General features: G+C 40.6%; 1 protein-coding gene across 1 annotated transcript in view; it reads right to left on the minus strand.

The window, feature by feature from the left end:
- Positions 1-12572, minus strand: part of LOC126236674 (TATA-binding protein-associated factor 172) — a 320919-nt gene that overhangs the window by 257414 nt on the left and 50933 nt on the right. The gene's annotated exons all lie outside the window — the stretch shown is intronic.

Consider the following 12572-nt stretch of genomic DNA (forward strand, 5'->3'; position numbering starts at 1 on the left):
CTGGACAGCTGCAGACAAAGAGTGATGCACATGGTCTGGATGCAACATCCATGTCTGGTTCTCCGAAAATTCCACCTATGCCAATGCCCACTTTGTCAGAAACTTCTCGAACGACAATTTCTGCAAATCACACCATGAACACTCACAATATTGTCATCATCTGTCGATTTGGAAGGTCATACAGACTAGGGATCATCAGTGATCGACGTTCTACCCTTTTGAAAATGCTTAAACCACTCACAGCCCTGCATAACACACACACACACACACACACACACACACACACACAGACACAGACACAGACACTGTTGTTCATGCTACTTCATTTTCACTCGAGCAGCTTGTGTATGCGCTCACTTCAACGGCTGTAGCCCGCTTACTACGAGTCAGAGTGAAATGCAGTACATAGCAGTTTGTCTAAACCTGCTGCTATGTTCGCTTAGTTGTCGCAGTATGCTTCCACTGCTGGTTGGTGCATTATTTCTAAAGTCCAGCTTCTTTTTTAACACACCCTATATTGCAGAAAACTTTTGGAACACAGTGGAATTGGTTTCTGTATTATCTAAGAAGCTTGATGCAGAAGACTGCTTTGCAGTTTCACATAGACAGAAATGAACTAGCATCTGACTCTGCTATTGTAACACAGCATTCCGCACTGGGACCAGTACTTTTCCTGACATTAATGACATGCCTTAAAGTGTTTAGCTAAGTTCACAGTAGTTATGCTTATGGGTGATACAAGCATAATATTTACACAATCAGGTCAGATACTGAGTATTATAACAAATCATGTGTCTCAGATGATAAATTCTTGATTCACTATTAACAGTCTAACTTTTAATTGCAAATAAAACACAGTGAGTATCGTTTCGTATGCACATCTCTATGTGCACAGACATTCACAACTTGTGATCAGGGAATGAAGCAGAAGTTGTTTTCTTTTATTCTTAGAGTTTACGGAAGTATACTGAAATCTGTTCATTTGCATCCCTCATTTTATATGTGCCATATGGTTTCACTTTGTTAGCAGTTGTTTCACTAATTTTCACAGTTAATTTGTGAGCTTGTTTTTGAAAATTTTTACCTCACAACATGACATGTTACACACATTGGAAATCACTGAACTGGGCAAATGCTGCTCTCTAGTCACAAAAATGCTCGTTTCCTATGACTATCGATCCTCTTTTAACAGTTTGATTTCTAATTTTGGCTTATTGTTTATCTCTGTTTGAAGTTTGCACAATTTTGTCCACAGTCTACAAGTACTGGAGCCAATGAAGACAGAGAGACAGAAGTTAGAATATTTTTAATAGGCACATTCTAGCTCAGTTTCTTGAGGATCATGCAGTTTAGACAGTTAATGGACTTAGCTATAATGCAGAAAATGCCTAGAATCATTATCATTGTGTGTAAAAATGTTACCATTATACAACTTTGCCATTAATTTAGTAAAGAAATTGAATACAACAATCTTTGTATACGTAAATTTACAGAAGACAATCGTCCAAACTGCGAACCCATTAACAACCTATGCCTGTAAAGGAAGATTTTATGTGAACCAAAGGCTACTCTCATAAGGAGGATTGAAAGGAATGGAATGAAAGAAATGTACACAAAACTAATGGCTATTTGAATACTTCAAAAATCAACACGAGTTCATGGAATGAAAGAAATGTACACAAAACTAGTGAATACTTTGAAAACCAACACGAGTCCATAGTCTCAAGTTATAGCACATGTTATGACAATTCACCATAGCATTCAATCATGTAACATGCTACATTTCTCAGTGCACTAATCATTGTGTTACGTGCTTGTAAATGAATAAATTGATACATTCACCAAGCAGTATTTATTTTGCATGCAACAGACAAAAATGAGTCAGATCATGAAGTGAAGGTACCGGTAGATGAAGTGTCTTTGAAAAACATTCATGCCACTTTGAAGCAGTTTTTGGTAATTATAAATGTGTGGTGCAATGACTGGCTGTTATCTCTCAATATTAGTAAGTGTAACCTACTGCATATAACAAGGTGAAAATCCCCATTAATGTACGAGTACAAAATAAATGCCCAGTCTTTGGAAGTGGTAACATCCATCAAGTATCTGGGTGTGACTATTCGAAATGATCTCAAATGGAATGATCAGATTACACAAGCAACGGGCAAGGCGAACTCTAGATTGTGGTTTATTGGTAGAATCCTGAAGCGATGCAGTCCTTCAACAAAGGAAATTGCTTACAATACGTCCAGATTTAAGAGTATTTTTCATCTTTATGGGACCCTTACCAGTCGGGTCTCATTCAAGAAACTGATAAGGTCCAAAGAAGAGCAGCAAGATTCATGACTGGTACATTTAGCCGTCGTGCGAGTGTTACAAATCTCATAGAAAGTTTGAAGTGGGATACACTTCGAGACAGACGACGCACTAAATGGAAGGGTCTGCTCACTAAATTCTGAAATCCGATCTTCACCAAGGATGTAGAGCATATATTATTACCACCAACTTTTCAAATCACGCAATGATCACCACTCGAAGATAAGGGAAATTTGAGCTTGTACTGAGGCGTTCAGACAGTCGTTTTTCCCTTGTGCGATCCGTGTGTGGAAAAGGGGAGGGGGGGTGGGGAGGGGGTAATTTAACCCACTGACCTCTTGAGTGACTAAAGTATGGCTACAATAAAAAAGGAACTGTTCCTACAGCTCATATTTCACACAATACTAGTCTGGAGTTCAAGTTCTAAGTTAGCTACGGCATGTGTGTACTCTTCATCCCCCTGTTTATAATTACACTATTTTCACTGTTCCATCTTCTTAGGCTCAGACACATTTTGAATGACAAGTATATCTATAATTCATATAGTTCTTCTGACTGTCCAGCTCTGCAAGCTGTGCACAAGTTCTGTGACATGGAAATCAGTATACACTTTGTGATCAAAAGTATCCGGACATCTCCAAAAACATACATTTTTCATATTAGGTGCATTGTGTTGCCAGGTACTCCATATCAACGACCTCAGTAGTCATTAGACATCATGAGAGAACCATATGGGGTGCTCCACGGAACTCATGGACTTTGAATGTGGTGAGGTGATTGGGTGTCACTTGTGTCATGCGTCTCTACGTGTGATTTTCACATCCCTAGGTGCACTGTTTCTGATGTGATAGTGAAGTGGAAACATGAAACGACATGTACAGCACAAAAGCATTCAGGCCAACCTCATCTGTTGACTGATACAGACTGCTGACAGTTGAAGAGGGTCATAACACAGGAATTCCAAACTGCGTCAGCATCCACTGCAAGTACTATGACAGTTAGGCGGGAGATGAGAAAATTTGGATTTCATGGTCGAGCGGCTGCTCATAAGTCACACATCCCACTGGGAAATGCCAAACGACGCCTCGCTTGGTGTAAGGAGCGTAAACATTGGACAACTGAACAGTGGAAGAACGTTTGGATTGACGAACCATGGTACACAATGTGGTGACCCAGTGGCAGGTTGGGGTGGGTGTGGCGAATGCCCAGTGAACGTCACCTGCCAGCACATGTAGTGCCAACAGTAAAATTTGGAGGTGGTGGTGTTATATTGTGGAAGTGTTTTTCATGGAGGGGGCATGCATCCCTTGTTGTTTTGGGTGGCACTATCACAGCACTCGCCTACATTGATGTTTTAAGCACCTTCTTGCATCCCACTGTTGAAGAGCAATTTGGGGATGGCAATTCCACCTTTCAACACCATCGAGCACGTGTTCATAATGCATGGCCTGTGGTGAAGTGATTACATGAAAATACCATCCCTGTAATGGACTGGTATGTACAGAGTCCTGACCTGGATCCCATAGAACACCACTGGGACGTTTTGGAACGCAGACTTCATGCCAGGCCTCACTGACTGACATCGATACCTCTCCTCAGTGTAGCACTCTGTGAAGAATGGGCTGCCATTCCCCAAGAAACCTTCCAGCACCTGATTGAACGTATGCCTGCGAGAGTGGAAGCTGTCATCGAGGCTAAGAGTGGGCCAACACCATATTGTATTCCAGCATTACTGATGGAGGGCACCACAAACTTTTAAGTCTTTTCAGCCAGGTGTCCGGATACTTTTGATCACATAGTGTATCTGATACAAATTACTACACTTAACTCCACTGGTTACTCTTGTCCGTATCATTCACACATTGGTCCACTTCTTAGAGGCCACCGATTGCTTCCTGCAAAATTTCCTATGCTGTCTCCCTGCACTTCTAAGCAAAACCAGTGCATTAACCATGTACAGACCACAACCCAGTTGTCCATTCAGCAGCAGTGTCGAAACCCCTCGTCAGGACAGAAGTGTAGGGATCTGGGATGCACCCTATTGCGTTATGAAATTATGTGCCCATTCTTCCTCATGTGTTGTCCGCCTTGACACTTGTACTTAGCCTTAAAAATGATCACTTATCCTCTTTAAACTAGTCATCACACTTCGCAAAATGATCAATGTGTTGCAATACATAACACTGATTCCCTACCAGACTAAACACATTAAGTTTTACTATATGCAGTACATTTTTAACCATTTATGTGTTATCACTACAATGTGAAGGCAGCTAGTTCATGTACAAGTATAAGAATTTGGCACCAAGAACTTAAATCTATTCACAAAAAGTAAGTAATCCATAGTAGAGTCACTACAGAAGCATTATAATGCTCATAAGAACTAGAGAACCATCACTCAAACCTTAAACTGTATCTGTAACCCCTGAGAGACCTGTCCAGTGCACTGTCCTCCAAGACTTAAGGCATTTTCCTTGCTATAACCTGCATCACTCAACAATACACCACAATCCTTCATTGTCACAGCTTCATAATAAATCATCTTCACTATAAATCCTCATTAATTCATAATAAAGCTCAATGTCTCAACTCACAATCACTTCAGAGACCAGTCCAGTATACTGCACTGCATGAGGTTATCGAGATAACTAATTTAATTTAGCCACAGGTGCTTTCCCTATCACAGATCGGGTTTCTTAGTAAACTATGATATTCCATAAGAATTCCTAGCACACGATACATTCTCCCTTACACCAATTCAGACAGTCATCCTAGGTGGATTTCTTGCCACCATGCTCACTTTTTCTGGACAAACCTTGAGCAGTCTTACTAATGAAGTCGGTGCCAATGATTTGTCACACACTCATGTGGTGTCTTCAGTTTATTGCTGCTTTGAGTAAGTGCCATGCGATTCAAAGAGAAAAAAACCCCAAACCATAAGACACTGTTGCGACACTAATCTACATTTCACTTTGTTGGCGCTGTCCCACAGTTTACAACTAATTTGCTAGAAAATACAATAAGCAAGATGTGTGTGCAAAGAAAGGGAAAAAGAAAAAAAAAAAAAGCTCTGCACAACTACTCAAGCATTCTGTGGACATCAAACAACATATCTATTAGTGAAGGTGCTTTGAGAACTCGTAAAATTATAACTTAGATGATAACATTAAATTACATCTACACTTGTTCACTATTTACACGTTCATCTCCTACTTACACTCGCATGAACCTCCTAACATACAACTGTTTAAATCCCCAACATTTTCTACACAGAAATCAAAAAAGGAGACAGATGTAAGATCAAGAAATATGGGAAAAACAGACCTCACAAGATATTACACATACTGCTACTTACATCCCTCGCTTATAATTGCAGTACTTCTGCTAATCCACTGCTACCATAGAGTACTAGTGCAGCAAGATGGACAGTCACACGTGAGTTGCTGGGCATTGCATGTGCCCAATTGGGGAATATTGTTGCAATCGTTGTAAACATACCAGCCCTTACAAACCTTAAACAGTTGCAGCTGGACAAAAATCACATATTATACCAAATATATTCCCAAAGTGGCACAAACCAGCCCTAAATCAGCTGCGCTAGAAGGATGTCAAATTTTTGTGGTTGGTCATCTGTCAACAGGCTATCCAGCACCTTAAAGGCAGCCTCAAGGCAGTGCCTTGCCTGATACAGGATGACCCAAAATCTGATAACATTTGAAAATTCAATACTTCATGGAATAATATATGTAAAGAGGTAAAAATCGACACACATGCTTGAAATGACATGGGATTTTCTTGAAACAAAAAGGTGTACAAAATGACCAACAGATACGATATAAAAGCAGTTATTAGCAGAACAACTGATTTTTAGCAACGACAATGTTCTTTATAATAAATGCTCAGCAGGTAGGCCGCCATTCATCAACAATATCTGCAGTCTAGGGACAATGTTGTGAACAGCACTGTATGAAATATCAGAAGGTATGGTAAGAAATTGTCTTTGGAAGTCGTCTTTTAGCATCCCTACTAAGGCCGGATAATCAGAGTAGACTTGTGACTTCAGGTATCCCCAGAACTAATAATCCAACTGGTTGAGGTTTGGGGACCTGAGAGGCCAAGCTTAATGGATATGATGGATCAGTATGCGATACTCAACAAATTATGTGAGCAAGAGGTCTTTCACAAGTGTAGAAATATGGGGTAGAGTGCCATTCTGCATAGAAGTCATAGCTTTCAGCAGGTGTTTATTAGTTATTATCTATGATCTGACTCCTCTAACTGCAGCTAATTTCATCAGGGTGTATACATGGACAAGGAAAAAAAAATCTTGGATTTTTCCTGGACTTCCCGGTTAAAAATACACTTTCTCTCGGATGAAAACACACTTTTTCCGTGTTATTAAGTGCTGGTATATTTTCCCTCGGAACTGTAAAACTTATCAATCCTTTGAATGGTTAGGTTTTAATACAAGGGCATAGAATTTCCCGGCACTTAGAAAACGAAACTCAGGGAAGAAAACTCCTTTTGGAAAGATTTTTGATGTGCAGCAACATGTATGCTGCATATTTTCGTATTACGAAAGTGTAAATTCGAATTCCACCAAACACCGCATGTTACTTTCTGAACCTTTGTAATCAAGATTGCGATGCGCTTTTGTAAGCCAGTCATAACTCATGTCATGTGATCCCACCAGCCGATGACAGCGGATATTCGGACCACAGGACACGTGATGTAGTCAGCTAATAGCAACACCACTGTTAAGTAGTTCGGATACACAAACACGAAAAGTTAATGCTTTAAATTAATATACATAGTAATGCTACCCTTAAAGCAAAGCTTTCACATATAACATTGGTCTCTAAGGTTAATAAGCTGCAACAGAAGCTAAGCTTTCACATATAATGTTGATAATTTTGTGCATGTTACTCTTAAGATACATCACACAAATGTGCCAGTAAAATTTTTAGCAGAGTCCAGTGACTTGTCCTCACAGTTTTACACAAATAAATTAGCTACAGCAGAGGAGAGAGAGCTTCCCATAGCACTACATCAATTTGTTCATAATAACGACATGAATGATCTTCTGGGCTCTACATACTTCTAAATGGCTCGTCATCAAATGGTCTGTGATTTAAAAAATTCATCGTACATTCTCGCACATAGTTCAACTTGCGTAAAAGGAAATTTTGAAACCACCATTGGCAATATTTTCCTGTGACCTGTTAGAAATAGGCTCGTTTCAGCAGTTGTCAGAGCGCCAGATAACAGGCGCCACCGCACTTCAGCAGCTGCTATGACTCAGGAAGCCCGTATGTTCATACGTGTAAAACCTCAGAAGATCTTACATTATGTCATACAAGAAAAAAGACATCAGAGGATACTCCAAGAGCATCGGAAATTTGTGAAGCATACTAAAATGGCACATTTCAAGTGCATACTTAAAGAGCACATTCATATGTCCAGATTCCCAATGAAGCAGGCCTCGACCTGATATCAAGTTTTTCAGTTGGGTTTCGTGATGTAAATTTTCTTGGAGTGCCAGTACTGTATTAACTCATTTTTGATTATTTATTATGGCATAATGCCATAAGTGCTAGAAGATGAAATCGTGCACTTGAAATGCAGCGAGCAGTTGAAATTAGCCGATAGTGTGGAACTAAACACTTTGTTTCAAACACATTGACTGACTCGGAGTAAAAGATTAATAAAAACCAAATCTATTTAGCAAACCGACAAAAAAACTTCATTGTTCTACAAGGTGATTAATGCATGGCTGTCAGAAAAGTGGAATTAAAATCTGAAACTAATAACGTATATTAGCCTTCCGTAATTATGTGAATGTATTTTAATTCACTTGATAGCTCCTGGCCACAGAAATGCATTTTGTTTTCATTTGACGTGAGAGCAGTGAATGAAGAGGAAACAGCACAATCATTTAGTGTAAACACGGGTCATGGAGAGACTACACACTTCCCCACTATAACTCAGACTGCTTCGCGCATCAGCCTCAGATCTACGATATTTGTGAACTGGGTCAATACTAAGATAGTGGTGCCCCCCCCCCCCCCCCCCCCCCAGCTCCCATCCATTGAGCGTTTGAGATACGGCGCCAAAAATTTGAAAAAAATCGAATTTTCAACAATATGTTCATTTTGTAGCGCACATCTTTCTGAAGAGTCTGATAAGTAAAACATGTATGTTCAAGGAAACGTAAGGCATGTTATTTGGTCTTAAGTGTGCCAGAGTGCAGTGACACCCCGCTTCACACAGCATTCTCCTATCGCACGTCACTGTATTTCGCTCCGTGGAACTGAAATGTGTATATTTTGTACTGGATGCCATCAAACTATATTCAGGATAGTGGAAATTAAAATGTTCTGTGGTGCTTCTCCTGCTCCCAGTCGCCCGGTTTGACATCCTGCCCTCTTTTTTTTAAAAAAAAAAAAAAAACTATCAATTAATACTGGATCGTATTATTTGCAATCAGAAGAACAAGAACTCTTCAGAAAATTTGCACTCTTTGTTGCCTGTTAGCTAATAACTTTGTTTTGGGTGACATAAAATTAAATATTCGATACATAAAATGAGTAAAGACAAGAGACAAGCAATACAGTACAAATTTATTCAATCCTTAGCTTCTAGCATTGTTTTCTCTCTAATCTTGCTACAGCTTTACATGGTGTGCTTTCCTTTCTACGACAGAATCTATTACTTCAAAGTTCGGCAAACGTTTTGCTACATGAAAAATCGAAATATCGCTGTCTAACACTGTGTAAGCAGTTAATACGAATAGTACCCAACACTGGTGTGGTTTCTCTATCTGATTATGTCTATTTTGTCACTGTCTGCTACACAAAACAAAACAGGCCTTTCTAACACCGCAGAAATTGTAACACACACCAAATAAATGAGACTGTTTTGGCACAAATGGTCATTTTTATAATTTGACAGAATATAATTCATGAAGGCCAACATAAAATGCCTATTAGGCCTACTACAAGCAAAAAGCTTTATGTTAGAAAAAAGTATCACATTTCATTCATACACACAAGTTTCTCAAGCATGAGATCGAAAAGTAGTAGTACGAGAGTTTTATATAAATTTGGAATAGTCATATTCTTCCCTAATTTGTGTGGTGTCCCCATTTCTTCTCCTTCCTCCCCCTAACAAACAATCTTGTCATGACTAATTCTGGAACTATTCCTGCCTTTGTCAAAACTTATTCGCCGGTTAACTTCACTAACCCTGCCAGAATCACCAGTTTAGTTATCCTTAATTATTCTCTGGTTAGGCGTTGTTATGTTCGTACAAACCATTTTCCGCACTATATCCAGAATAGAACTTAAGCGGCTGCTAGACAGGGGCTGTACAACTTGCCCTTACTAGTGTATCGATCTGTCCAAAAATTTTCTGACAAAATTTCATTTCTCGGGATACACCGAGAAGATAATACGTAATCTTTCTTACCTGTTATTCCTGTTAGTCATTTATTTCCACTCTGGTAGTCTGAATATATGGATTTCCCTATTAATTATAACAATGCTGATCATTTGCAAATCCAAACAACGGCATAATCAGACAGCGATTGGCGTTCACTCGTTCGTCTTTACTCCGCTCAGCTCGTATAGCCCGGTCCACTTTTGCCTGAAGGAAAGTTTACTTCTAGATGCGACAAGGATTCCCCCTGACAGACATCATGTACACTATGCACACATTCCAAAATCAAGTTATGGTTTGTTTTTTTTCCCCCCAGGAGATCAAACTGCTGATGTCATTGGTCCCTAGGCTTACACACTATTTAATCTAACTTACACTAAGGACAATACATACACCCATGCCTGAGCGAGGATTCAAACCTACGATTGGCAAGTCGCCTCAGTCTGCATGGCTACCCTGCACAGCTTACGATTCATTCAGAAAAGAACTTACAGAGTACGTCAAAAAACCAACAGGGATGCGCATCAAATTATACGAGTAATCGATAGACCAACGTGCGCTGGATGTTACGTGCTTTGTGAAACACGGTTCTTGCTAATCAAGAACATGAAGCCCCCCCCCCCCCCCCCTCATAGATCTGGGCCCGCTGCACACGCGTAAATCTGGCAGCTTGGGCGTGGTAGTAAAATTTTTCCGGCAGCATCTACCTTCTTACTGCGACTGCTTACACAGCCAACAGCCACATTTCTGTAGCCAGAAACAGGAGAAGGTACTACTCATCTGCCACTCAACTGCGCATGCGCATGAGCCCGCTCACTACTGCTAAAATGAATCAATGTAAACAGTTGTGACGTCACATTCATCGGAGGCAATTTGTTGTTATGAAGCATTGCACAGTCTCCCTAAAGCCTTTGACACATTTTGCTGTTGGCAAACCTTATAAGAGCACTGTGTTTGGTTGTTGTATATGGCACATTTCCTTTGAAATTTATGGTTTATTTTCGTTTTGTTATATCGTTCACATTTTATTGTAGCAGTGTTATTCTGCACTAGCGGGATACAGTAATATCCTTTGTTAGAGTATCGATTCTTAAAAACTAAAACAACAAAAAATTCCCAGAATTCTAAAAAATTCCCAGGATTTTCCCAGTTTTTCCCGGATCTCCCTGTTTATAGATGATTCTCATGTGGTGTCACTGATGTTTTGTTATTCAGTGCCATTTGTTGGCCACTTTTTTAACTCATTTTTAGCTTCAATAAAACCCCATGTAATTTCAGGCATGTGTGTCAATTTCTACCTCTCTACCTACATTATCCCCTGCATTAGTGCATTTTCAAATGTTAACGTACTTTTGGGTCATCCTGTACATCAGGCTCACTGATCACACTGGTAACAGATGTGTCCCAGCATGGCATTGCGTCGGTTTTGTCCCACAAATTGTTGGACAGTTCTGAATAGCCAATTGCCTTCACTTCCAAAACATTCAATGTGGCACCACTCAACTATTGACAAATTGAGAAAGGGGCTTTAGTGATCATTTACAGGGTGAAGAAATGTCCTGTGTATTTATATTGTAGCAGATTCCAACCAATGACTAAACGGAGACCCATGATTCCCTTGTTCAGGCATCATTCTAACCTCCTGGGTAAGATAGGTGAGCATCCGCTGGGCATTTTTTTAAGACTATGAGATCCACTTTCACCCCACTGGCCATCATGCCAATGACAACTCCCTGTCCTACCTGCCTCTTGTGCCTGAAGTGCAATTCCAAAACCAGGAAGTGGTCTGGGCCAACATCTATAACAAACTCTGAATGTGCATGACTAGCCATGATGTCAGTCCTGCAATCCAGCCCTGAAGAAAGTTTTGTTTGTGGCACAAAAATGGAGGCCAGAGAGTGTTTCCCACCAGATGGATCCTGTTTTCCACTATTACTTCATTTTGCGCTAACAGTCAGTGCCACAAAGGGTGTCTCAACATTAGCCACAGAGAACTCCAAATACCATGTCGGCCCCACTCCAGCCCCATACCCCCCAGTTCCTTCACATTTCACTTTAGGGATGATGGACCTGGCAACACATTTAATGACCTGGCATTGGTGCCAACACTGAACATGCTTGTCACATCTGCTGCTTCAGACTTCTTGTATATGAGACAAATGGCACCTGCCATCTATGTTACCATTTGTGCAGGATTTTTGGCACTAAGGGGGTGCATTGCATCCTGGTGTTGACAACAGACCCCAATTTATGCTGATGCAGTTCCAGGGCATCTGTCACCATAACAGTATCGAACAGCTGACTTCTGCACCCCCTTTCAGCCTACCTCCAACGCAGAGGGCTGAGCAGTGAGTGCAGACATTCAATACTCAGATGGGGGAGGCCTTGCAGATTTCACCTACTAAGGATACCCTCTACAGCTACCTCACAAGCGTACTGTGCAGTACGCCCAACCTGCATACGGGCCTCCTTACATGGCAGGTGCCTGTGTCTGAGAACTCACATTTGGCTGGCAGCATCCAAGGTGGACCCAAAGTATTGTCTTAGGCCACAGGTCAGTCAGCTGTTAGAAGGCATGTTCGCTCGACCCTCCATCCTAATCAGCTTTGGCTGTGCCTGCAGTTGCAATCGGTGCTCCCACCACTCTCAGTAATGGGCTAGGCAAGCAGCTGTGATTCAGTCTTATTTAATACTTACTTACATTACTGACCCTGTGGTGGACTTTGACTTTCTGGTTAACATTACTGGTATTTGTTTGGTGTTCAGCTCATGCCAAACATGCCTTTGTTCACAGTTTACACATTCACATTGGGATACAT

Source organism: Schistocerca nitens, chromosome 2, assembly GCF_023898315.1.
Source record: "Schistocerca nitens isolate TAMUIC-IGC-003100 chromosome 2, iqSchNite1.1, whole genome shotgun sequence".
Classification (NCBI taxonomy): Eukaryota; Metazoa; Arthropoda; class Insecta; order Orthoptera; family Acrididae; genus Schistocerca; species Schistocerca nitens.